Source organism: Podarcis vaucheri, assembly GCF_965113315.1.
Source record: "Podarcis vaucheri genome assembly, chromosome: 17".
Taxonomy (NCBI): domain Eukaryota; kingdom Metazoa; phylum Chordata; class Lepidosauria; order Squamata; family Lacertidae; genus Podarcis; species Podarcis vaucheri.
Genome location: NC_138755.1, coordinates 16,729,493 through 16,756,414, shown reverse-complemented (window position 1 = coordinate 16,756,414; position 26,922 = coordinate 16,729,493). Strand labels below are relative to the sequence as shown.

Sequence of the window (26,922 nt, the reverse complement as noted above, 5' to 3'; positions counted from 1 at the left end):
AGATGGAGGATTGGGGGGGGGGAGTATAGCTAGGTATTTCTTTTGTACTCTTCCCTATTTGAAGACAACAGATATAATATAACCCAGGGGCATGTTCATGTCCAAAAATCTAAGCCCAGCTGCAATTCCCTTTTGGAAGAATAATGGTCTGGAGTATTTGGGAAGGAGGCGGCAACAGCAGACTATTTCACTCCTCTCTGTTCCTTGAGATATCTTCTGATCCTTTTTTAATGTTTCCAGAAGTAGTGCTGGGTCTAATTAGGCAATTTTCCTTCCATCTCCTTTTGTTGTTTTTACCCCCTACTGCAATCCATTGTTCACAGCCCATTACAAATTCCTTTGGATTCTTTACAAGCCATGAACAAGCCCACAATGTAGGATAAGTTAACTGACTTGGAAAACATTTTTTTTTTAAAGTCTACCCTACCCAACTTATGGAAACAGAAGGCAAAGTTTATCCTCTTAAATCTATCCTGAACGTGTCCTCTTCATGATCTGAGGTGGTTGTTTTTTAAAAATCCAGATGCTGCATTAAAAAGCAGTTCAATTATTATTATTCTTTTAATTACTATAATTCTAAGTGCACACATTGAAAATACATTTAGAGGTGGGTTCTAAGCAAGAAGTTTATCATCCAGATGTCCTAACATTCTAAAATTTAAAAAGGATATTATTAGAATTGAGCATGCAAAATAATTAAATAAAAATGATATAACCTGTATCACATGGGTGCTTTGTTTATCCAGCGAGGGCTTAAAATCAATCCTTTAATTTTTATTTTAATCCTATCTACCCTTTACTTTCAACAGTAATCCTTTACCCACAGTATAAGAAAAAACCAACCAGTAGGAATATTCATATGGTGAAACACTGTTATTTTCACCTGAAATGTAAGGAAACCTACATATCAACTCAGTTTAAAAAAACGAAAACTAAATCCAAATGTATTAACACGCCACAAAATGGACTATAAGTATCTCATGATTATAGAAACAACCTTAAGAAAAATTAAGGCAGGAGGAAACTCACAAACACAAGCAAACGAACAAACAAATCTGAATAGGAATAAGGAATTGAACATTTATTACAGATAGGTTTCTTGCTCTCCTTCTCCTCTCTTCTGAAGGGGGGGGGAGTCTATGGTGAGAACTAAAGCAGCCCAGATGTCACAAGACTGCAAACAGATTAACACAAAACACCTCTGGACTTGTGCAGTTTCCTTGCATCACTTCACAGCTCCACAAAACACAAACCAACCCACCCGGTATTAATGGGAGAATTTAAGTATTAGGAAAGTCTTACTCAGAGACACATAGAACTCGGTGTCATCTCTATTCATTTTATGATTTACTGCTAGTAGCCATTCCCTCTGCCCCTTTATTTATTTATTTAATGAAATTTTATACGCTGCTTGATTGGGGGGGTCGGGGAAGGGGGAAAAAACACGTGGTTTGCAAAAAAAAGGATTAGGAACCCAGCTAATCCATAATGATTTCAGAAACCATAATGTTAGTGGGTGAGTAAAATAAGTCACTTAGGTTCATTGATTTCTATTGGTCCTCTCTGAATACGACCAACACCAGAGAGTATGAATTACATTGTTTCACATGGTAATACCCATTAGTGGTGAATTTTATGCTTATTTAAATAAAAGCTCCATTTTACAGCATTAATAAGAGGACATTATCCTAATCCTGTTTGCTTATTAAGGTACGATATGAATAAATAAGCCAGATTTTTTCATCAACCTTGTAGACGTGGTATTGATACATGCAGCACGATCCTTTGCAAGTCGGCTGAGAAACAAGTCCCACTAACTTCAAGAGTAACTTACTAAGGCTGCAATTCTGTGCACAGTAACCTGGGAATAAGACTCATTAAACTCAGACGGACTTGTTTCTAGATACATATGGAACAGGGTTGGGCTGCAGGAATCGTTACTCCTCTAGCGGCAAACCTTCTCTAGGGGCAAAATAATCTTCCCTAGTGACCACTAACCTTCTCTTAGCGACAAAATAAAAAAGAAATTGGAATATCTCCCATCACACTGTTGTTAGCACACTGTTCCACTACATACAGTGGTACCTCGGGTTACATGCGCTTCAGGTTACAGACTCCACTAACCCAGATATAGTACCTCGGGTTAAGAACTTTGCTTCAGGATGAGAACAGAAATTGCGCCGCAACGCGGAGGCAGCGGGAGCCCCCATTAGCTAAAGTGGTGCTTCAGGTTAAGAACAGTTTCAGGTTAAGAACGGACCTCCGGAACGAATTAAGTATGTAACCAGAGGTACCACTGTACGTAGAAATGCAGTTGTGCATGAACACAAAGCACAAATGTTTTTCCATAATAATGACTTTTTATTGTGAAATATGACAGATAAACTTGGGGATGTTGTTCTTTATGGTTAAGATGTAATGGGGGCGGGAAGGGGGAGAAAGATCTTGAGCTGTTTGTTTCCATAGTATTTGCAACCTAAGATAATGGGAAACGCAATGTTTCCAGCCACTCTTTCTGCCAATGCAATTGCTACTTGGTATAAATGTACTCAGATTTTGAGGATTACTAGCAAACTAATAATTAAATGTTACTGTAGACACTCTTAAGAATTACCCCAGAATTCTTAGCTTTGCCACTCACATTATATAATATCGTTTTTGTGGGGATTTAAACAAGTGAAGCAACTGATCATTTTTAGTACACCACCACCACCAACAGATTTCTGTTTTAAGCACTGAGTGGGTAAAAAGTAGCTTTGACTTAATGAGAAGATTTATCGTTCCCTCCCAATCCTACAATTCTATGACCTATGATCATCTTCTTAAAAAACCTTTAACAGTAGGTTCAAACTGGCTCCTTAGTTCACCTGTGAGGTTGCAATGGAAGGAAGCACAGATATGCAGAGCCTGTGGATGTGATGGTTCAGTCTCTCTTGTGCCAAATTTTGTATCAAAGGAACCGACAAAGTTTGTATCAAAAACCACTTTGCATTTAAAAATGACACCACTTGCTTTTAGCCACTAGAACCACAGGCAAGCCAAGATAGTAAGCTATTGAAACCATGTCTTTCTGTCTTTCTTTCTTTCTTTCTTTCTTTCTTTCTTTCTTTCTTTCTTTCTCCCCCCCCCCTTTCTCTCTCTCTCTTACACACACATAGTGATGTTAAATTCTCAAGGAATAATCTTTTGGAGAATATTCTTGAGAATATTCCGAATTAATGAGAATATTAGAGAATTTTCAACTTCCGGCTTCCAGCGATGAGATATGGTAGCCTCCAAAGAGAACGGACAGCCTGTAATTCAGGGTTAAATGAGGGTAATTTTCATTTAAAATTTTCATTTAAAATAGGAGAATATTCATTTTAATGCATTGAAAATGATATAATTTTAATGGATTGAAAATTATACAATTAGTTAATATACATGTTTATTCATGGGTAAACTTGTTCAGATGGCAACCAAAAACTGTACAGATACTTTTATTCCATGGGGCAATGCAGTGAATTCACATTCTTTGATTTTTTTGCACCAAACGTGAAATTGAAAATTCAACGTGAATGACTCACGTTACTCACTAAGCCAGCCACTAACCATATATCAGTATTTATCATCAACTTTGAATTCTAATGCTCACACAATGCCCAGTAATGTAACTGGATCAAAAACAAAACCATTATTCATTAAGTACACTGGCAATATCACAGCTTGACTTATTATTTACTAGATTTTTTTAAATGTGGGTTGTAAAACTGTTTCTTACATTAGAATTTACAGTTTGTGGAGAATATTCTCTGGAGAATTTTCTAGCAAAGAATATTCTCGAGAATATTCTCATTTTCGAGAATATTCCCGAGAGAATATTCTCACTTCACTACACACGCACAATTTAAATACTGATTTTCCAAATACTGGTGGGATGTGAATATTATGTCTTTTTCATATTCCTATATTAACATTTTTAAAAGACAGTATTGTTTTATTTCCTTGTTAGTGTATGTTGTAGAGGTTGTGAAGCTTTCTGACAAAAAGTGGTTGCTTTCTGCTCACTGCATGTTAAAACAATCATACTAAGGGAGAAGAGTTGAGGAAATGCCGTTTCTTCAATATTCTCTCAAATGTCTGGCTGCTTGAACATTTATTTATCTTTAATGAAACAACTTCCAATAAAATTAATATATTTCAGACAGAGTTGCAGGTATTTACCATACTTGGGAATTTCGTTCTTCCCAGTGATGCAATCTTCACCATTTTGTGAACTCCACCTTGCACCTGGCATGCATATTACATAAGGAGCCAGCCATGACTTGCAAGAACTGTAGGACTAAATGTCAATCCATTTCAAAACTTTAACTGGTGAAAGGGCAAGTGTTTCCCATTTTCCTAATACTGAAGATAATATAATGCTGCCTGCATAGCAAGGAATGTTGTCTGCATGTCCTCATTTATCTGCGAATTCATTAGTTTATAAAATGTTCAAAAGCAGCTTACAAATCGTTTTTTAAATAACAAAAGCAGGTTGTAAAAAAAACCACTATTAGTGAAGAATGTAAAAAAATATTATTTTATCCCTCAATTTTAACACAAGACCTTTTAAAACAAGTAATTTAATTTCCTGGTAGATGCTGAGCAAAGATATAATCAGGAAGACATGATTTAAGGTGGGAATTGTACTACTGAGACAACTGTCCCCAAAGTTCCCCATAGTCCTTACCTCTGAAAATGACCAGACATGTATGGTTCACCTCCCATTTCCTTGCCAGATAATCTTAGGGGTCAAGGATGAGGGAGAAGGTGTTTTTCTAAGGCTCAAACTACATGTTACATCTAAAACATAACTTCCAGCTATGGGTGTGCTTTTTTGTTATTCAGAAATAAGTGCAGAGGGTCCAGTCCAGATCAGGAGCACATATGGAAGGGAGGCTCAGTTCTTTTTTACCTAGATGCAACTCCCTCAAAACACCTTCCCTTCATGTGGCATTTAGCACTAGCAAGAAATCTTCCACTGCTGCAAATGGGAGCTTTAAAAAAGAAAGAAAAAGAACTGGCAATTGCCACCTGGATAAGTGAGTAAGGTGATCTCGCCTGGGGAGGCAAGAAGTAAACCTTGTGTGTCCTGTGCATTGCATCCTCAATGGGTTGCTGTTTTTATTTTGATTATATATATTTTGTGGTTTTATATTTTGATTTTGTTCTGTGAACTACCCTGAGACCTCCGAGTATAGGTTGGTATATAAATTCAATTAATAATAATAATAATAATAAGGAGTGCCAATATAACCTTTGAGTAAGAAAGAAGCACTACACATTAAACCTATTGCTTAAGAAGCACTACACATCTAAAGTTAATGTGTAGCTTGACCCTGAGACACACAGAGCTCTGGCAATTACGGCTTTAGAATATCCAATGCCCTGAATGGATCCCTATTGGATATTGAGAGTAATGGATCTCATGTGTTCAGTGTGCCTTGCCCCCCTCATTAAGACTTTGTAGTGTTAAATCCCTTCTGCCATCACCAGTTCTACTCACTCGCGACCTGTTAGGTAAAAAAAGGGTCAAGGTGCAGTTACTCATTACAAACTTCTATCAGTTGATTTCAGGCAAGAAGTTCCGTGAAGCAGGTCAAATTAACATAAATTATATGTGCTTTCATTGCAACCCATGGCTGGAAGATTTGGGCAGCTGTCATGGATTCCAGAGATGGCAAGAGTGTCTGTGAGGGAATGCACCCGCTACAGATGTAACCTCAATAGTTTTCACCACTAAAACAAACCAAGGTGAGAGAAGCAGAAAGAAGTGGGGAAATTGCATGTTGGGTTGTTAAAACAATTAAAACTCTGCTTTTCTGTGAAACAACAAATTGGAAGAAGGGGGTGCAGAATGATACCATCCTATTCTTGGGTGGATGCCAGTATACCAAAACGCCCCACACTGGCCCAACAGAATAGATATGCATTGTTTTATCCATAAAGCTTCACTTTGCTTTTTAATTTACTACTACAAAGGTGCCATACTGACTGTGCTCAGTTTATCGTATTTCAGATGAGTAAATTAGGATAATGAACAAGAAGTTTTCCTGCTCACACGACCCCTTTGCTTCTCCCTGATTTGTGGTGTCTTGCTGAACACGAAGTCTTAAATTTTATCCAAATGAGGAAACCATGGTTACTAGCTTCGGAACAACCCAGGATATTATGGTTTGAAGTCATCTTAATTATCCTGGCTGCGAAGTACAGCTCCAGAACAAAGCCCGTAGCTCCTACCTTTAATCCACATTCATGTTTATGACAAAGTTTCTATATCACCTGTCAGAATATAGGCAGTAAAAATAAACACTGTTGCATAGATAAACAGATGAACAACTACACAACTTTCTGAAGGCATCTGAAGGCAGCCCTGTATCAGGGGTTTTTTAATGTTTGATGTTTTGCTGTGTTTTTATTATGTTGGAAGCCACCCATAGTTAGTTAGTTAGCTAGTTAGTTAGTTAGTTTTGGCTTTGTACCTTTTTAATGCTAACTCATAAAATGGCATAAAAAGTAGTTCCATTCACTACATTTAATTGGGAAGGACACTGTAATACTGGTGATATTTCTCTGGATATTTTGTCTGTTTTGTAAATACATTTCAAATCTAATGTAATTTGATACACTTTGGAGAGAATGAGTTGATAATTCACAGAGTCACTAAGTGAATGGGGAAAGAAGGGAGATGGCAATTGTTTGATGTGGATGTGAATAAATTTAGTCTGTGGCTTCTGGTTTTTGGTTTTTTAAATTTCCCTAGCCTTCCCACAATTATTGTACAAGGGGAAAATCTCTGCCTGCACTAGAGGAGATAGCATTAGTCACAGTACCAACACATTTGGATGTGAAGACACTTACAGTAAGCCAACTACTCAAAAACCACATTTCACATTGTAGGTCATAAGGTAAATATGAGGTATATAATAATACTGCATCTATTGATCTCAATTCGTATACAGAACTGAAAAGTTATTACAGTACATGCTGAGTGTGAGACCTTGCTTCTGAAACCATAGTGAGATCATTCTGCAAATCCAAGAGAGAATAATGTACTTCCTTTGTTGTCTCAGCAAACCCTCCAAGTGTCCCTATTTTCCAGGGACAGTCCTGGATTTACAGAAGCCATCGCAGTTTCTGATTTGAACACGGAATGTTTTGCTTTTCCTTAGAGCGCCCCTGTTTTCATCAGAGAAATGATGGAGAGCAGATCTTTTTCTTTTCTAGAAAAATAGGTACCGGTATTCGCCACACTTTTTAACAACAACAAAAAGAGGTGCTGGTACTTGAGTACCCCCTTGAAAAAAGCATTGTTGGAGAGTATGGAAGATTTCCCTATTTTCATCAGAGAGATGCTGGAGGGTATGGAGTTATGAGACCCCCCCCCCCGAGCCAATTATACAGCCTTTAAGAGACATCTGTAGGCAGCCCTGCATAGCGAAGGTTTTTTAAAGTGTTTAATGTTTTAGTACGTTTTTATACATGTTGGAAGCTGCCCAGAGTGACTGGAGCAGCCCAATCAGATGGGCGGGATATAAATAATATTATTATTATTATTATTATTATTATTATTATTATTATTATTATTATTATTTTCATCGGAGAAATGTTGGAGGGTATGTGCAGGATCAGGCCAATGCAGTAAGTTTTACAGGCAGTTTTCTGGAGGTGACAGAATTTCAAGGGCTTGGAAAGGAAACCTAGGAGTAATACGGAAGCCTTCCTCACAGCCTTGGGACATGGTCTGAGATTTGTAGGCCTTTGCACTCCTTTCCAATTGACCCCTACAACAGGGCTAGGGAGCCCATGGCCCCACAAGTCACATCAGGCCTGCCAAGCCCCCACCACAGTGCTGCAGTCCTCTCCTCCCAGCGCAGAGCTGCAAGAGGGGGAGAAATAACTGCCTGGCCTCCTCAGAGACCCGCTTTGAAGAGCAGAGGCAGCAAATGTCCTCCGCACCACAGTGCTGAGCTTGCTGGAAAGATCTAAAGATAAAGTGAAGTCTCTTCCCTTCTTTCCACTGTAGGAAACAGGGAGATGGATCTGCAATTGGAAAACATTTCGGGAGGGAGAACAACTCCCATCCCCCATGGGCTGCAATCAACAAAAATGGGAGGGGAGGAGAAGAATTCACTTTTGCTTGTGGGAGCAAAATCATCTGAGCTGGCCCGGGCAGCTAGTTTCTTGCCATGAAAGGAGCAGAGGAAAGTGTGTGGTACTATGCAGAGATTGAAGAGATTCCTCCAGTGATGCCAGTGAATACATTAAAGAATTTAGCTGTACCTTACCTCGGGGCACTCAGCTGTTAAACTTTGATGTTGTTTCATCTGCCCGTTCTGTGACTGTTACCTTGTAAATTTTTGGCCATAGTACCAATTAAAGAAGATAACCACAAACATCTCTAATGTGCCTCACCCCAATTCTTCACATGCAATGCCTACATGCCACCAGCTTCAAAGTAGGCATCCGGGCAAAACGTAACAATCATCTTATGCCTTACAAGATTCAGAAGCTCCCTGAGTTGTTGTTTCTCCTGAGAGTTGCCATGGCATTTTTTGGTTTGTTTGTGTGTGGTTTTTTTTTTTTTTTAAAAAGTATTGGTAAAGTTCTCAGAAATTTCTAAGCACACAACTGGCATGCATATCGGAGAGAAGAAAATATCCACTGTATTAAGGAACATTCTATCATTCTTCACTTTATATATTTACATAATATAGGCCTTGAACGACACTGCAAGCTGGGCACTTAAAATTTCCTGCAGAAGTCTTACTTCAAGCACTTACTTCAAGCTATCAATATTATTGCAGATTTGTGGGTGCCCTGCCTTCCACCTAGATTCCTGTTGTGTTGGTGTTTCATCAGTGTTGAACTGGGGTGAACTAACAAGCGTTGGATTTAGCTGTGTAAAAATACTATATTGTATTTCCTGTATAAAAATACTAAACTGGTTTTCCTGTTCAGAAGATCAGCTGACAGAAGTGCCATTAAGAAACAAAGAGAGCAGAGTATTGTGAATTAAGAGAAATTGGCAATGCAAATACTGTCTCTCAACCCTCTCCTCTTGACCTGAGTATTAAGAGTTGAGAGGAGGTGGTTGTGAGAATTACATGGGGCATGTAGTCTACCTACAACATGGGGGTGGGGAGAGATGTTCTTTGGCAGGTTTGGGGAAAGAGCAAGAAGGAAGCAGGGGCAGAACTCCATGTGGACTGGGCTGGGAGAGGCTGAACCCAGAGACATGGCTGACTTCTGCTCTGGACCCAAGTTTGCCAAATCTATGGAAGAAGCAACAAGAGACACACTTGCGGTGTAATGTTTTGCACTTCCTGCCAACCTAGCAGTTCGAAAGCACGTCAAAGTGCAAGTAGATAAATAGGTACCGCTCCAGCGGGAAGGTAAACAGTGTTTCTGTGCGCTGCTCTGGTTCACCAGAAGCAGCTTAGTCATGCTGGCCACATGACCCGGAAGCTGTATGCCGGCTCCCTCGGCCAATAAAGCGAGATAAGTGCCGCAACCCCAGAGTCAGCCACGACTGGACCTAATGGTCAGGGGTCCCTTTACCTTTTTTACATCACAGTTCAGATGTATACAAGTGTAAATAAAACCATATATCTTAAGGACACTATAGCTTTTATTTTCCGACAGAAACACTAACCCTGGGAGAATGTCCGGAACCCGCTAAAATCTTTCCATCCCTCAGCAGAGATTGGAGGGGTGCGTGTGTAGCAAAATGCTTTCAAGTTGACCATTCCTCCCTATACACAAAGTGTGGTGATGCTGAATAGCTTAGATAACTTTTCCGAGGGACCACACAAAACCATGTACTGCGGGTTTGTTTATTTATTTATTTATTTATTTATTTACAGCATTTGTGCCCTGTTTTCCAGCCAAAAAGGCACCCAGGGTGGTTTACTGACAAGGAATTAGAACAAGACAGTCCCTTCCTGCAGGCTTACAGTCTGTCTGGAAAACATGACACACAAAGGAGAAGGGATAAGCACAAAGAAGAGGGGAAACTCAGGTGCCAATTCTTAAATAGTTCTTATGATGACCGACCAGCTGGCACAGAAACAGCTCAGGTGCAGGAAGCACCCGGTGGTGCTGGTCTTTTGGCAAAGCCGATGGAACGAGCCTTTGCTTCTCATCTCTCCACTGAGACGGATGGAATAGTGACCCTTGAGGGAGAGGAGGTCTTGTGGAGAACCGCGTGTGTTGCAGGTTCTACTGATACAGTCTATAGTAGTATATGTCAAGGACAAAGCACACATGCTGCTTTGGCCATAACCTTTTTTAAAAAAACAACAACACAGCAAATTGCATCCACCTTGGAAGGGAAGGGATGGGCATGGTGGAATCAGATTTATCTATCTATCCTTAGCCCCACCCTTAATGGTGCAGCAATACAAGGATGGGGTGCAATCAAGATTAAAACCATAAAAACAACCCAGACCGATGAGGAAAGTGAGCTGGAGATGAAAGGTTGGCAGTGTCAATGCCAGTTCTATCTCAAGGGGAAAGGGCACCCCGCAGATGGGTAGGGCTGCCATACACCCTGAACACTACTGGGATTTCAAAGGTGGAATTGACATCTGAAAGAGGCGACACTTTGTCCTTAGGCACGTCAATCAAAAAATCCAGTCATTTTGACGTTTTTGTAAAAAAAAAAAAAACAGAGTTCAATTTTGGTGGTTTCCTTAAGAAAGCTCAGCAACTTTTGGGGTGTCCTGGAATTTACTTTATGAAATATGGCAACCCTGCATAGTTGGGGCACAACGGCAGAATAGACTAGTGGTGTACTGTGGGTTGCCAGCTCCCGGGGCAGAGTGGAATGGGGGTGAGAGGGAAACGAGTGGAGTAGGTATGCACATTCAACTGCCTAACAGCATCCACATCACTCAGAAGATCACATGCGCAGAGATGAGAAAAGAAGTGTCATTCCGATGTCTGGAGAGGTCACTTCCGAGTTCGCACAGAAAAGCAGTTTTCAACGGAGCCCAACAACGGAAGCACACAGCTGTATTAAGACAGCACTGGGTGTTGAAATTTTGCACTGCTAGCAATTTTGCATGCAGGGCAACTGCCCCTGTGCCCCCTCCCCCCAAAAAGCTATGCCACAGGAATAGACCCTTTCCCTGGTTGCTGCCTCACAAATTTTCTGGGAAGCTGGGATAACCAGGAAAGTCCGGGCTGTCCATCTCAAAACACAGTCACTGATGGGATTGGAGAGAGCAGCTGTAGGGAATAATTTAACCCTTTGTTCCTCCCTACTAGAATACTAAGGGAAAACCTCTCTTCTGAAGTTGGTAGCTGCTTTGGTGGAAAATCCCCTAGTGGCACCAATAATAGCTTTTCCTCAGGACCACAGCACACAGCAGGGGAGAAGCTGGTTAGATTCTGCAACCACATCTCTGATCCCACGAATTATCGGCCACCCTACCTGAGACAATTCCATTTGTATACAAATGCAATATTGTATAAACAAATTGTATAATTGCAAATATACACTTGTCGTCGTATGTCCGGTTCTCACGTTTATGATTTACTTAACAAAATTATATTCCATCTTCCAGAGTGACAACCCCCATGAGGCAGAAAAAGTGCACAAACATATAAACTAAACTACATAGAATAAATCAACCCTAGCTAGCAGGACCAGTGGTCAGAAATAATGGGAACTCTAGTCCAAAACCAGCTGGAGAGCCGAGTTTGGGAAACGCTGCTTCAGACCATGTTTTCTGACTTCCTAGAGGCATCTCATGGGCCAAAGTTGGAAACAAAATGCTAGGTTAGGCGAGCCTTTGATCTGACCTACATCAGGGCACTTTTCAGGACCAGCTATAGGTTTCAGAAGGCTCTGGACTATGTGCCGTCTTCAGGGGTGCCTCCTTGCAGCGGGTTTATCTGATGAGAGTGGAAATGAGCAAAAGCGGTGGTAGTGGCAGAGTTCACACAAGGCCCATATATACTGGCACTCTGGAATATTGTGGGAAATGATAGTGGCTAGCTCCAAGGCTACCAGTTTGGGAAAGTCGGGGGAAGGGTGAGCCAGGCGCAATGCTCGTTCTCATCTTAATGCGCCATAGTTTGTTAAGCAGAGATGGTTACATCCAAACCACCTCAAACTGTGAGGACCTTGGAGCACGACTGCAAGCGATGGATATGACTTGCTTCTTTCCCTTTATAATGCAGCTTCCCGCTCGTCACATCTTCCACCTTCAGCCTGAATATTTCAAAGTCCCCAGAGCATTGGGGTGGGGCCAGCCGTTGAACTGGAAAGCATACAAAAATGCCAGGCATGCGTGCACAACCCCTTACACATGTATTATTAGGATTGCCAATACACAAATTTTAGGAATAAGTTGCAGGCAGGGGCAATAAAAAGGCTATGAGGAGGGGGAAAGGGTAAAACACACAAAGTAGGATGATGTCTCCATTTTGAAGGGATTTAAACAAAACTATTAGTTTTTTAATAAAACAAAATGTTCTCCGACCTACATCTGTTAGGAAATATTTTGAATACTTTTCATGTGCATGAACAAAAGCTTCCGACTGTAAATTATTGGTCCTATTAGCTACAGTGTGCCAATATCCCATAGTGTAACTACAACATAATTGAATAGCTCTCTTTGTCTCTCTCTCCTTCTCTCTCTCTCTCTCTCTCTCTCTCTGTGTGTGTGTGTGTGTCCATCCCTCCCTACACTGTGTGGAAGAACGCAAGTAAACAGAACTGGAGTCCCTGCACATTTGCCTCATGGCACACCCCATCCCAGAATACTTTAACAGTCTTCAAAGCAGGAAAACATCTTGAGGGGGTGTGGGGAGTGTGGTTCATTAGGATTGTAGAAAGTGACTTTACTCTGCTCTAAATAAATAAATTAAAAAGTGTCAAGAGCCCTCAAACACTTAGGATATCAGAACCCTTATCTACACCCCCCTCCAGAAACTCTTAGAAGGTCAACCATTTTCTTTTGTTCATTATCACTAAGTTGCCCTAAACATTCTGTGGCTTCTGGAAGTCTTTGTTGTGGTGTTCTCTTTGTTTTTAAATTACAAAACTCTTGTTTTCAGCGTAACTGGGGAGTCCCCTGAGAATGCAGAACAATCTCCAACCTTGTCTGTGTGTAGACTCATTTTACTGTCCTACTAATTGTCATAGGGCCACCAGCTCCAGTGCTCCTGATGACCATTCTTGTGTGCCAGCCACTGGATGACCGTAATAACCAGCAGGTCCTGATTTTGTCAGGAGAAACATGGGACATCTATCCCACAGATGCTGCTACATAGCATATTAATAATGCAAATGGGAAATATATGACTAGCAAAAGATGGGGTGAAGAATTCCAGCTACTTCTGTGAACTGTATTTTCCATCTCCACAGTACAGCTTCCCAGTCAAATGACAATGCAGTTGCCAATTTACACAACATCCAAAAGTTTTTCTTTTTCTTTTTCGGTGCCCTGGCCAATGATTCTGATGACGGGTAGCTGCAACAACCACCGCTTTGAACATCAAAGGAAGCCTCCTTGGTTTGTGCAAGAATTCCAATTCATAACATTATATGGGTGGGGTTTATTTTTCTTTTCTGTTCATTTGGGACACAGCTGTATGCCACTGCATAGCCTGAAGACAGCACCCAGTAGCATGAGCAACAAACTTTATTACATGTTCAGTGTTTGGGAGTTGTTTATATTTAAGTGGATCACTTCAGGTTTTTACCTTACTGCTTTATATTATGACATTTTATAGTTTATTTTGAGAGGGAAAGAAATCCTTTAAAAGGAAAAAGAAATAGAAGTGGGGTTTTTTTTAACACTAATGGGAAGACAATCCAGCTATTTTCTCTCACCTGAAGTCTCTATAGAAAAATCGTTATGAATGAGGAGGAACTGCCAAATAAAACTGCCCTAGCTGATGACAGTAAGTACAAGTAATAACTTTCCATCATCCCAGTATTTTAGCTGTTGCTTTATCATGGGCTCAAGAACTCAGCTGATACATGTTGCAGATAAACAACATGCATATGCTATAAAACCCTCATTTGACACTGATGTGCAAAATGAACTGCCTTGGGGACTCTAGTTAAGGGTTGAAAGGCAGTACCAGTATCAAATTTTATTTCAATCACAGACCAGCGTAAGATAAACCATACGGATAAACCGAACACATAAGACTTAAAACAGGTAAGGAATAAAAACTAGTGATTAAAAGGTGATTATATCATACCTACTTAAAAAGATAGAAACAGGGACAAACAGTTAAAAGCGACTATAAGGGAGGGAGTGTGAAGGAGCACAGGTCTTGCATTTTGGGCCTGGTTTGTGGCACAAGCCATCCTTTGACGAATATTCATCACAGCAGCGCAGAATCTAGCAAGTGATTATGTAGTACCTTTGTTTTCATCTTGAAGTAGCAGGGAGGGATAAAGTTGTTCTGTGCAACCTGGGAATTTATGTAGTATAGTCAAGATGAAGCTAGCTTGTATGTCTGTACAGTCATACCTTGGGTTGAAGTAGCTTCAGGATGAATATTTTCGGGTGGCGCTCCATGGCGACCCGGAAGTAACGGAGCGCGTTACTTCCGGGTTTCGACACTCGCGCATGCGCAGACGCTCAAAATGACATCACACGTAGATGCGCAGGCGCATGTTACGTTCGCTTCAGGATGCGAACGGGGCTCCGGAACGGATCCTGTTCGCATCGAGAGGTACCAGTGTATAGCTTTGGAAGTGAAAAAAGGCATGCTCTGTTCTTTCCAGTTGCCCAGATCCACGTGAGCATTTCCTCTCCTCGTACGGTGTCTTTGTACAGCGGCCTTCCTGGATGGCTGAAGGAAGGGCCTGGCAGTGGGCCAAAGGGAAAACCCTTCATTGTTTTGGAATTTCAAGGTTGGTTATATATGGCATCTGGGAAGTGAGATGTCTTCTGGTTTCACTGATTAAAAATCTTGGGGTATAGTATATCCCTATACTATATCCCAAAGCTCTGGAGAAAAGTACATATTATATAATATCAATGGTAAAAAGTCCTGACAATAAAAGGATGGCTTGCATCTAAAAAATGCCTAACCCCTTCCCTGCCACACACTTTCCCCCTGAAACATCTCTCCCTGCTAACTCTTCTTATCACCAGTATTCTGGACCCATATTTAGTTTGCAAACACTGGGGTTGGTAGTATCTATGTTCAGGTGACCAGGAGCTGTTGCAAGTGCTGGTTGCTACATACAATAACCCAGAGACGAGCTCTACCAGTGTCATTCAACATGTAGCCCTTTGAAACCAAACCCATTGTTGTTTGAAAGCGGTGCTATTTTTCTAGAAAAAGAGATGCCAGAACTTCCAGCGAGTTCTGGCTGGAAAAAAACGCCCTGTTTAAAAGGATTATATTCATGTATATGAAGCTATTCCCGCCCCCCTCTCATTTTATATTCCTTAAACATGACCATGTTTGCCTTCCACCCTTAATGGAATTTACACTTAAATTGCCCAGCAAAAACCCAACAAGAACATCTTGTTTCCTCTGCAGCTGGAAAAGATTGCTCCCCGCACCCTGTTACCTTCCTAAAAACTGCCAGCGGTTAGCTCCATTATTGGATTAATTTGAAAAACACAGTGTCATTATTTAGAAACTTCTCTCTGACCACACCAGCCTGAACATACCAGCCTGGGGGACACGAATAACTTTTTTAATGTACATAGTATCTGGAAGATCTGCTGTGAAGCCAAAGCTCTTGCAGCTTCCAGCAGTGCTTATACAACTGCTGTTGAAGATGGCTCGGAGGAGATAAGAGAAAACAAAAGAAACCCTTTAGGAGGCACAAGCTTTGGAAATCAGAGGAAACCTAAACAGCAAATAATCCAGGAGTTTCGGAAGTGTAACGTCGACAATGGCGAGGAACAAGAAAATACCTGAAAGCCACACAGGTGTGATCCAATACTGGGCGGCTTACCTTTGTCTGCACCAAACCACCTGACTCTCAAATGTGCAAATGCAATGCCAACTTTTTCCAAAAATGTCTAAAAAAAACAGGAAGTGATATTCAGGGGTGTTAGTAATCTAGGGCAGGGATGGCTACAGACTTCGGGGTTGTTTGGGTTTTTTTACTGGAACCCCCAAGATTAAACAACCAGAACCAGGTGCAAAAGCTAGAAGGATTAAAGAGACTCTGAGCACAATCTGAGCCTGGGTATTTTTCAGTGCCAGAAACGACCTGAGCTTTCTTCATTGCAGCCGCCTAATTTAGGTGGAAAAAGCCAGTTGTGTTGTTGTCAAATGCTAAATGACTGGGAGTCAGAAATCTTTCCCAATCTACTGCAAATCACCCAGAGATCTGTAGATCCTGATTTGCCTTCTGCCCACACCTGCTCTAAGAGAGACTGGAAACAGCATTCCCCCCCCCCCAGCAACAGGAAGTTAAAAAAAAGAAAATTTCTAAGTTTGAAATGGATTTGGTGATCCTAAACAGTCGCGTCTGATGCACAAATGCTTGTTAACACCATCCAGTGCCATAGAATTTTTTGCAATTTATATGTGAAGATTCTGTACACACAATAACACAGAATAAAATCACGGTAGGGTGCTTGCTTGGAAGAGACATCACAAATTCAATCAGTACACAGTGTTCATATTACCTGACCTCAAACATAACAATTCTCAACGAAGGCAGCTTTCAACTTTAGCGGCAAGTGACCAAATTCTGAGTAACTGAGGTTCAGCTTACGGAAAGCGGAGGTAGTGGTAAAACCATGACGATATCCTCAGGGCATATAGAACTCAAATGTCAGAGAGAAGGCTAGGCTAGCTTTCTTATCCCAAAAGGCCTAATTATTATGTATAGAGGGGATTCTTTTATGCATCTGGAGGACCATTCATTCATGTAATCTCCCAGCTGTAGCATGAACTATTTAAGAACTGTTGTCCCCTTTCAGCTGCCATTTGTATGGACAATAAGATGGCTTGGAGGAGATAAGACCATGAGATAAGACCAAGACACCATGAGATGTATGTGGATATAATTAACCCTTGTTAAACGAAAAGGTTGTCTTAGGTTTGTTTTATCAAGCACAGTGTGATGGGGAAAGGGATCTTTTACTAGGGGAGTGTGATGGGGAAAGGGATCTTTTACTAAAAACGAACCATGAGACATCAGACAACTCTCACCACACTTTCAGAGACCCAATGTGCATGCTCTTGCATGTGAGTGAGGACCACATCAGAGCGTATACATCTCATGTGTATCAATCGCAAGGATCAGTGCTGTGTGCGGTTGCCAAGTGTGGCAGCTGTGGGGTTGAGAACATGCTGTAGGAACAGTTCTCTAAATCATCGAGCGCACATTAGCCAGAGGGGAAAGTGAAAGAAGCAGCAGGCAGGAATGCCCGAGACTCTATGCTGAGTTCAATTAACATGCGCACTACACAACTATAGGAAGCAAAAAAGCACGCATAAAAAAAGCACGCAAAAAAGCATGCATGAAAGGGACAATAGTAAACAAGGAAATGCTTTGCCTTCACATGGCAAGATTGCAAATGGAATTCTGGGTCTACAATGGTGATTGTAGCTTCTGCATAGCCCTTTTCAGGCATTATACTCACCCAACCATAACTGCATATGCTCTAACATTTCACTGTTGAAAATAAGGATGTCCTATTCCATCACCATCATTCCAACATATATAAAAACATTAAACATTTTAAAACTTCTCTATACAGGGCTGCCCTCAGATGTCTTCTAAAGGTTGCATAGTTACTTATCTCCTTGGCTTGGGGGTCGCATAACTCCATACCCTCCAACATTTATCCAAGGAAAATAGGGACTTAGTAAAGAAAAGTGGGACATCACAGGATCAAATCAGAAACCAGGATAGCTTCGGAAAATCCAGGACTGTCCCTGGAAAATAGGGACACTTGAAGGTTCTGTAATTGCATCGACAGACCAGAGCTGCCCCTGCTAGCCCCCAACACCTGCTGTCCAGACACTTAGGCAATGTCTGTAAAGGGGAAGATGTACACATTTATGGGCTCCCTATGCAAGTATCCCTGCCCAGAAGAATATCATGGTCAACAGTATCAAAAGCCACAGGGAGGTCGCGGGCAATCAATAGGGTTGAACTCCCTCATCTTCTTCCTGACAGAGGTCATCAACAAGGCCGTTTCAGCATCATATCCATGGCTGAAGCCTGATTGAAATGGACCCAAATAATGAGTTTCCTTCCAGCTTGCCTTTAGGTGGGCTGCCACCACCTTCTTGAGTACCTAGTGACAATCCTTACACAAATCCTGAAAGATAGACAAGTATTATTATTTCCATATTGCAGGCTATAGGCTAAGACTGAGACACAGTGGCATACCTAAGGTCATCTGGTGAGTAGATGACAAAGATTGAGATTTCTCTTAGCCTCTATATATATCAGAATTGCAGGACTACCAAATGATAATTGTTTAAGCATGGTACTCTCTGAACACCAACATGTCACTTAATTAACAACAACAACAACAACAGGAAGAAGAAAAAGCAAATACAATACACCTTACATGAAAATACATTGACTATCCAGATTCCCAGATTAGTGTAATTATCTGAAGATATACGGCCTTGATCATTTCCTCTTTCTCCTTTTGAACACTGCTCAGTCACTACAAAGGACCAGATTTTATCTGCAAGCTTTTATCAACAACGATTCCAGAAAACCTTGCAATATACACTTGATAAAACCAACATACACATGTGAAATCACAGCCTTTAACTCCTACAACCAAGTTCCCTACAACCAAATTTCCAAACCCTTTTTAAACCATTGCTTTCTCTGTAAACCAGTTTAGTAAACTGAACTTCCAAGAGAGTTATTCACTCCTAAAATCCTGTTCTGTGGAACTGCTGAAATTTCAAACACTAATGTTATTGTTTACCATTTCTAGAGTACCATCTAGTGTACAAAGTATTTGAAACTTCTTAGCCAATTTGTTTTCACCACAGAATTCCGCCAAAGTAAATACAAATTACTAATCCTGGTTTCCTGCAGGCCAATAGTCTTCATAGGATACAAATCATTTGTGCCCCAATTTCTTGTACTCCCCTGCCCCACATCAAAATAGCAAATTGATCCATCAACAGACATTAACAAATATGCATTTAGTGGTAGGGGATACAAAGAAAGCATATAGCACAATGCAAAAATAAAGGAAAGCCAAAAACTCTCCAGACATCATGACATACAATGGGAGAAGTGGCTACATACAGGGGCACAAGGCTTGTTCAAACCTTAGTTTATTTATCCATGATACGATTCTCCAAACGCAGCTAGCATCTGCTTAAGAATGCAAAGAACAACTTCATAAAAACACTGAGAATTGCTTCACATGTTGTATTTAAGCTAAGTATCTCACATGCACACATGCTATGCTGCAGCAGTCTGTAGTACCCACATGCAGCTAATTCAGTGTAGGCAATGCACACTCTTAATCCTTAACACTGGGGTACCTCTGATATATGGCATGGAAACTCCTCTCCCTCTTCTCCCCCTCCCCCAGTCCTCTCTTTCTAAACCTGAAGTATAGCATCAAGGGGAAAACGCTGGCGTGGTTATGAATCAATACAGCTCCCACTTCAAGTCTGATTTTATGCAAAGGTTTTTAGACAAAACATGCTGGTTTTCCACGCAGTGACATTCTGCAGCCCCACCTCTGAAATACAGTTCTACAAGAAGTCACTGCTCCATAAATGTGTTCCATTTGCTGTATCTGTTTCACTTCTGTTCGCAAGCTAACATTAATTCCCTTTTCTTCCCCTTCCTAAAATGCACACAGGCTGCTAGACACATGTGCATGGCAAATGGAATCTGAACTTAGCTTAACAGCCTCATTTATTCCTGATGGTTTAAATTATTTCATCACAATTAATGACACCCCCTCAGCTTCCTGTGCAGTGCTGCCAGATGTTCGGAGACCACAAAGCCACTCGCTTCTTTGACGGCTAGTGACAAGTTGTCCTCTGAAGGACGTTCCCTGGGTGCCGCTGCCGGATGACACCTCCATTGCTTAGCACCTCTCCCTCTATCTCCCCGAGTTTCAATATTGAGAGGTGTAGGAAGGCATGAGAAACCAGAGCTGTTTTACTGGGGGCATATTCAGTGAAGTGTTTTGAATCTGAAGGAGCTTGCCTCTTGTGACTGGAGTTTCAGACTGTTTGGAGAAAGTAGTGAAGTAGTGTTGACCTTCAACGACTCTTAGCTTCGATCGCATAAATCCCCGTGGTTTTTTTTGTGTGGTTTTTTTTTTAAAAAGAGAAATAGGCAAATTGACTTTCCTTGACTGTTCGTCCTCAAATCACATAAACGGTACTTGCACATACATGTTCAGGTTCTGAATTCAGTGCAACTTCAATAGTTTGCTGCTCCAGCACAGAAACACCGAATCACCAATGTATGATTTATACTTGAGGGAATTTAAAATGTGTGATGACAATCTGTTGGGGGGACGGCGCAGGGAAAATCAGAGGGGCAGCCAGGTGGGACATTTGGCCCAGAGCTTCAAGGACAAAGGAGAAGTCATATTTAGACACTTGCTAATTTGGGGGGGGGCATTTGTTAAGTTTCACAATTTGCTTTTAAGTGCATTGGATCAAATTGTGACAGATTCTCTCAGTTTAGAGTTGCAAGCTTAAGCAAATGAGAGATGACATTTGGTAAAAGACACACTTTGTTAAGTGATACAGATTTTGTCATATGCAGAGGATCAATGGCAACATGGCATGAAAGTGATATACCTCCAACATTTCTCCGCTGAAAATAAGGGTGCCCTATTCCATTATTATCATTATTATTATTATTATTATTATTATTATTATTATTATTATTATTATTTTATGTATACCCCGCCTATCTGACTGGGTTGCCCCAGCCACTCTGGGCAGCTTCCAACATATATAAAAACATAATGACACATTAACAAACTTCCCTATACAGGGCTGCTTTCAGATGTCTTCTAAAGTTTGTCTAGTTACTTATCTCCTTGGCTCGGGGGTCCCATAACTCCATACCCTCAAAAAAAGAACAACAATGAAAACAGGGACGTTCTAAGGAAAAGCGGGACATTCCATGATCAAATCAGAAACCGGGATGGCTTCTGAAAATCTGGGACTGTCCCTGGAAAATAGGGATACTTGGAGGGTCTGAAGTGAGACTTTTCTTTAGTATTTAGTGCGTATCGCAGAAAAGGACTAGAAGAGCATTTGCTGAATGTGTGTATTCAGATTATGTCTCGTTTCTTCTCTTCTGTTTTGATGCCTTATTTTCTTTCCACGTGTTGTCATTTTCCCATGGCTGCATTTATTACGGCTAGGGGCCTCAAGAGCTGGGAATGGCCTGGGCTGCTTCAGCGGGCTTTTCAGAGGGGCCGCTACTGCCTCAGAAACAACCTCATGTGCATTTTGGGATTCTGTATATACAGACTTAGGGCAGGTGCAAACATTTTTATGCCTGACGCAGCCACTCCAAATTCCCTTTCTCAACAGTAAAAATATAACAATAAATAACTGATAATTTGTTGTCTTATAACAACACCCATCTGCTGCCTGATTCTGGCTAATGAAAAGGGTCTACCCAGTTATACGACCTTTAAGACCCAGAATCAGAGAGCCTTGTTCTCCCTTTTACTGCTTCTCTCCTCCCTCCCCCCCCATTTTGGTTTTTTGCCACATAGGCTTGTGTGCACACATGGTATATTTTAAATTATGTTATATTTATATTGTTTCTTGTTACAGAGAAGCTCTGAGCTTCTCTCTTACAGGCACAAGATAGAGATATGTCGCTATCACCTGAGTTCTGCCTGCGATCACTGAGGAGGAGAATGGGGCAAATGATGCCCATTCAAATAAACGCTGGAAAAGCTGAGGGCAATCCCATCAGCCATTGCAAGAACATGCAGCAGATGTTCCAGCGAGTCTTTTTAAAAATGCTAAACTTGGCCAGGGAATAAGTGGCTCAAGTTAACCAGAATTTCAGTATAAAAACACAAGAGGCCACCCTATTGAACAGGCCAGGGAGAAACATGTGATTTTTAATATAAACTATTTTAAAGGGGGAAGTTTGGAGGGATGGACTCATCAGCATAAACCAGCCACCCTTGAAAGTGTCTTTATTTGCTGCTGCTTCTATATGTGGCCATTTCTTACTGTTATTATAAGCTATTTCAGAAACAGCTCTCTCTCTCTTTAAAATCACTTAGAACAATTATCAAGGGAACTGGGGAATGCTTCTCTCTCTCTTTTTTAAGCTGTTGAAGTATTAACCCTCCCCATCATTTAAATGTCTAATGTGTGTTTTTTTCCTGTAGGGGGTGTTCATAGGTGCTCTTTTAGAAGTTAGGCAGTTCCTACAACGACTTTACCAGAAGATCCCACAAAAAAAGACATGCGATGTTTTCAAAAGCTTGAGGAGCTCCTATAAGCCTGACAGCCACAGGAACCAAGTTACATCATACTTTCCCCACCTATCATCTCAAAAATAAATAAAACTTAACAGTGTTACCTTGATGCAGATAATTAAAACAACATATTCCTAAGGCCATTGGAGAATTGCAAAGAGTCGTTATTGACTTCAATCAGTTGTCTCTCAGAAAAAAAGCTTTATCTGTCTGATGGAGAGAGAGCCGGGTGGGTTGGGGGAACGAGGAAGTAGAGAAGGAGCTTGAGTAAACTTTAAACTCTCATGTAGGGATGTATTGCTTGTGTGTCCCTGGCAGATGTGGGAAGGAGATGAAATGGGCAAGGGAGAATCAAATATCCCATCGCTGCAGGTTTGCTGAGGGGGGAAAGAGCACTGCAAAAAAACCTCACATCTGGCAATCATTTGTCAATAGCTGGAAAGAGAGCGGCAGGAAACTTTTGGCTCTTGTGGAAGATGAAAAGACAAAAACCATGTGTCACACACACATACTGCAGTGGTACAATGACTACTACATTTATTGCCCTTCCTCTGCTTTTTTAAATTTTTAATAATGATCTTCAGATACACTCATGTGTGTGTGTGTGTGTGTGTGTGTGTTTAAAAATGTAGACACTAGACTTGTTAAAGCTGGTGAGTTTATGTACCGATCTTTCTCCCCAGCCACACTTCCAACTAAATTCAAGGGCCATTGTCAGAAAACCATAATCATGCAAAAACATGGACTGCCTCCTACTTTGAGCTGCCGAGCTTGCGGTTCAGTCCGTAAAGATAATTAAAATGGAAGATGCTACAGTAATGACGACAGCCATCTTCTCCACAATTTTCGTACTTCGAAATGGGGCATGTGTGTAAACAGAAAGGGACATGGTAAAAAAAAACAGGGGTTCTGGGACACAGTGCTGCTGACCTCTACAGATCAACGTCCCATACATTACAGAATCATGATGCAAGCATGAGGCCAAAGACTGTTCCAAGGAAAAGAGAGATGCTTCCTCCAGTTGCTGTTTCGAAAAGGAAGGATATGAAGAACAGGTCCACCTCCACACACCTAGTTCCATCTGGTTTTGTTCTTTTAATCAAAGGAAAGATCATCCCCACAGAACTATGCGGCAAACAGCAAGTTTAAGGGTTATCCTCACCTCTTTGCCGTGCCTTTTGACACTTGAGCTGCATGTTTGTAGCATGCACCTTCTTTTTATGATCGCGAGCTGTCTTAAATTGTTTTCAATACTGCATTTTAATTCTGTAACCCACATAAAAGATTAACACGTAATAATCTTGGGCACCCATATTTCATATAAAACCATGAAAAAGAATTGCTTTGGGGCAGGGAGGGACTTCGAGTTTTGTTCCTCTTATCCAAGTCACGGGGGTTTCGAAAAATTAAATTTGCATGCAATTCTTACATGGATGGTTCAGGCTATCTTAGTAGAAATAGTTTGCATCGTTTATTCTGTAAGGAAAGTATATCGGGTGTTGAATGAGCTGGCGAACTCACAGTGGCTGGTTCCATTATATTATTTAGGAAGACTGTATTTCCCAAACAGTTAATTGCAATGAAACTACAGCGCAGCCAGAATTGTTTGGTACTTACAGGGGGTATCTAATTTAATCTTAATGGATGTTTATATTTGCATCCCAGTATATCTAAAGGATAAATAAATAAATAAATAAATAAGCATAGGATTGTGGATTCCTGTCTTAGAAATGGCACAATTTATCTCAGATAGACTAGTGCTGGATCATCACTTACTTTTAACCACCAACACATTCCTGTGCTGGCATCCATCAAATTTAACCAGAATACAAAATTATTAACTAAATAAGCAACTGTGGGTTAATTACAGCAGTCTGAATGTAAGCAATATGCAGTAATCTATAAGAAATAAGAAAATGCTTTATGACCAGAACTTCATGCAAAAAAGTGGTGCTTTCTCTACATTTTTCAAACAACTGTTCCAACTGAGAATGCAAAATTTCAAATATTCATATATATTTTTTGCATGACATGCATGAACAAGTACATAAACATATTTGGAAATATGGATAAAATTAAATGTTTAAGTGTATGTAATTGTGAATAATCCCGTTTGGAATACATGGGCCCCCTACAGAGCCATGAAATCAACAGTCCTAAATTTAATCCAATTACATTCAATAATCAGGGAAGTAATTCTGTCTGGACAGTGACAGAAACAAATCTGAAGAAAGAAATATAATACATGTGTGTGCATACACAGACCATGAAGAAAAAATATGGAACAATGAGGAACACTTTATACATCTCACAGAGAAAATTTCTTACTGAGTATTCTCAACAGGAAACTGCCCCCTGATGATTCATGTTATGATTCGTGTGCTTGCATTCATACTGCATATTTTTTTAGATGCTCATTTCAAATATTTTATGTGTATTCTTGAGGGGGTGGAATGTAAAAGTGTGAAATGGCCAAGTGGCTTGTGTCACACAAGATGTTATCATCATAGATATTGCACAACACATTCACCATTACTTAGTACTTGTTAAATGCTGCCTAAAAATAACCAGTCAATGACCAAAACAAACCACTCAACAAAAAAAGCTATTGTCTGGATCCATAAATGTGGTTATCATTAACCATGACACCAAGGTTTGCAACTGGTTTGGTTGACTCTAACCATAGTTCATGTTAACTAAAGTATGTTTGTCTGGATACCATGGGAAGCTAAAAGCAGAAGTTGACAGGGGCTTTCCAAATATATATAGCCACATGAAAGAAAATACTATATGTTGCAGGACCAACATGAAGGACACAATGCAAAGGATATTTCAAGTGGTAACTACTGTATTTTTCGCTCTATAACACGCACCCGACCATAACACGCACATAGTTTTTAGAGGAGGAAAATCTGCAGGCATGCCACCCATAGGCATTCCCTCCATAACACGCACAGACATTTCCCCTTACTTTTTAGGAGGAAAAAAGTGAGTGTTATGGTACAAAAAATACGGTACTAGGTGCCAAACATACAGCTTCCAGATTTACCCTCTGAGACCGCTTAACTGGTTGCAGTTGCAGGACAAACACACCCAAAATTAACCAGCACACCTAACTTAACCCAATCTTATATTTTTTCTCTGCATACATAAACCCCTTTTATACAGTAAGTCTAGACACCTGCAATGCAGGAATCCCAACTAAAGCATCCATGATCAATGGCCATCCAACCTCAGCTTAAAAACATCCAAGGAAGGGGAGCCCACAATGGACTTAAATGAGGATGAAACATATCTAAGAAGCTTCTTGGCAGAGAATTCACTTGTCAAATTAAGACCATCTATCTTCCAATGAGGATGGCAATTTCAGAGTTCAGGTCGCCGCCGGCCTTAGGTTTATGCAAAGGCAGCCCTGAAACTGAAATGCTGTCTTTGTTCCCCATAAGATGAGTGTGGATCAAAGGAATCTACTTCTGCTGTGTCTCCCCTCACCCGGCACAAACTCCAGACAGGCCTCAATGAAAGGTCTGATCCGGATGAAAACAGAAAATTGGTCTAGAATGCCAAAGAAGGTTGTTCTGATGTCACTGTTTTAAAAAAAGCACTTGGCTATCCCTTTAAAATGTAAGCAGAGATAGAGGAAACACGGGTAACCTTGGCTTCCCCCTTTCCTGCTTACACTGTAAGTGAGACGGCAGAACTTATGTATTTCCCTCATGTGGATATGTGTGAACCGCTTCTGCATCCAGAGCTCTCCTTTTGATGTTATGGTGGGGCTGGAAAAGATGACGTCTCTGTTTCTCACGTTTATTTTTTATACTTCTTGTTGTAATGTTCAGGAGAGTGCTCACATTAAGACCTTGGTTTAAAAGACGGGTGATTTGAAAAGAGGAATTGCTGTTCAGGTTGTCAGTTACCCCATGCTCAAGCCAAGGAAATGTTCCAGAGGCTAAAGGAATAGGCGGTTATCAAGTAATCATACCTCTCTCCCAACAATATGCTGTGATGTAATGCAACAACAGATAAGCCTTGCTCGCAGGAACGAAGCTTTGAACACCCTATTGAATGGAAATGGAGAAAGGTAAAGGAAGTGGATATACCCTGAGTAAGGAGAGCAACCAATGATTCTGGCTACAGAAATCTTCAGATGGAAGAAGCTGTCATGAGAAAGACTGTATTTGTTAAACAATGACTGTGCAAGGCATATATTACAACAATATAGTCCCTAGAGAATCTGAAGCCTGCCAGATACATCCAGACAAGATGCACTGGGAAACGCAAGGGAAGGAATCATATGCAGTTAGAAAAGGAGAGGGAATTACTCTAGTCACTTTCTCAACGGTCCTGTGTTTTTCATAAAGCAACTTCAGTAAGACTATACACGCACATGGAGAGCAAGTCCCATTCACAGGGAATAGTTTGGAAATAAGCTATGAAAACGGTCAGAATGTCAGACAGATAAGGAAAGGTATAGACTGCATGT

At 40.7% G+C, this 26,922-nt stretch overlaps 1 protein-coding gene and 1 long non-coding RNA gene across 12 annotated transcripts in view; one reads left to right on the top strand and one right to left on the bottom strand.

The window, feature by feature from the left end:
* BNC2 (basonuclin zinc finger protein 2) overlaps nt 1-26,922 on the bottom strand; it is a 409,457-nt gene that overhangs the window by 208,858 nt on the left and 173,677 nt on the right. The window lies entirely within an intron of this gene.
* LOC309522723 lies at nt 13,628-22,977 on the top strand. Its single transcript, XR_014215165.1, has 3 exons — nt 13,628-13,938; nt 14,777-14,905; nt 22,350-22,977. It is a non-coding gene; the product is annotated as an uncharacterized lncRNA (long non-coding RNA).